The sequence below is a fragment of the Agrilus planipennis genome, unplaced genomic scaffold (genome assembly GCF_000699045.2).
Source record: "Agrilus planipennis isolate EAB-ADULT unplaced genomic scaffold, Apla_2.0 scaffold189, whole genome shotgun sequence".
Lineage (NCBI taxonomy): Eukaryota > Metazoa > Arthropoda > Insecta > Coleoptera > Buprestidae > Agrilus > Agrilus planipennis.
The window spans coordinates 601,410-602,995 of record NW_020439010.1 but is presented as its reverse complement, the minus strand read 5'-3'; positions in this window follow the sequence as shown (position 1 = coordinate 602,995).

The window sequence follows — 1,586 nt, the reverse complement described above, 5'->3', positions numbered from 1 at the left end:
CCCCCCCCCCCCCGTCGTCGTCAAATTTGGGACATGAGACCGCACAGAGCGGGCGCCTACCCAGGATCGGCCCTGTCTATATAATTATATATACGCGTTCCGGTAAAAAAAAAATTAGCACAACACCACTGGTTTGTAACTCTAAATGCTTATTGAATCGTAACTTAACGTAATCTACCTCAATCCCAACTTAAGCTAAGGCAATTTTAAGAAAAGACAAGAGTACTACAACAATTATTTATAATCGTCACAACACTGATTGGTAGAATTATGATTCGAAATGAAAGACCATGGTCTAAATGAACTGTTGGGTCCAGATATTTTATCGGCAGTTATGGTTGACATCTTGAGTGGTACTGCATAGCCAACGTGGGCGCTGAAGATTTCAGTCACAGTCACCAACGAAACGTCTGGAAAAGTTTATTTAGACCACGGTCCTTCAGACCGAATCAAGTGAACGATACCATTGATTCCATCCGTGATAGAATTCTGTGGGTGTTCTCTTGATAAAAAAGACAAAAAACTTGTCATCATGAAAATTAAAATTAAATTTGTGAAAAAATGAAATCTTTTACCTAGTGCTGTGACGCTCCTACGAGGCTGGCGCCCCGAAGCACCTCCACCTAATTTCGGCACTTCTTGTCTATTTGTGGCAATTGTGACGGTTGAGGTCAGAAATCTAAAATAAAACAATTTTTAAGTAAATTAATCTAACACCTATTTATCGTGGAAGTTTTTGATATTAACAACAGTATATTTTTGAAACTGTAAGTTTTCTTAAATAAAAAAAAAATCATGAATATTTACTTCTTTATTGAATTTATTAACCTAAGAGGAACTATTTCTTTAAAAATAGTCTCTTGCAATCTTGTTTGTGAGCTTTATGTGTTATTTAAGTATTTTCTGATCTATGATTGCATTAATTATGCACAATATCGTTGACAAGAATGTTTATTAAAAAATGATATATTGCGGGTCAAACTTCCGTGCCGAAGGTCACTTAAAATTAATAAACGAATATTACATGTTTTCAATCATCAATCGGTATTGTAATTAATTTATTTATTTTGTAGAAAAAATATTTTTCAATATTTAAATTATTATTTTGTAATAGCCATGAATACATACATTCTATCTACATGAACTATATTAATCATTACAGTAATCAATAGAATAATGTTATTAACATACTGATTCTCAGAAATACGCCCGTTGGTACGGAACTGTGTAGCATCAGGTCGCTTAATTTACGATGAGGCAGAAGTAGAAACGTCCTTCCTCTTCTGTTGCTATATGCCTATCACCATCATCATGAGGGGGCGGAGATTTGCCAGGACCCCCCTCCCCTTACGTGAGATTGAAGCTAAAAATATTTTAAACTAAATTTATTTATACTACTGTCTTTTCTGAATATCCGAACCGTTTTTTTCATTTTTTTTTTATATTACTCTCGTACTACATGATATTAATTTTTAACTCTAAATTAATTAATTAATATTTTAGCAAGCAAAGTGGACACTCAAATTATTTTTTTTAATATCTGTAATATTTTATATTTTTTGAAGTTGACGTGAGATTTTCGATTA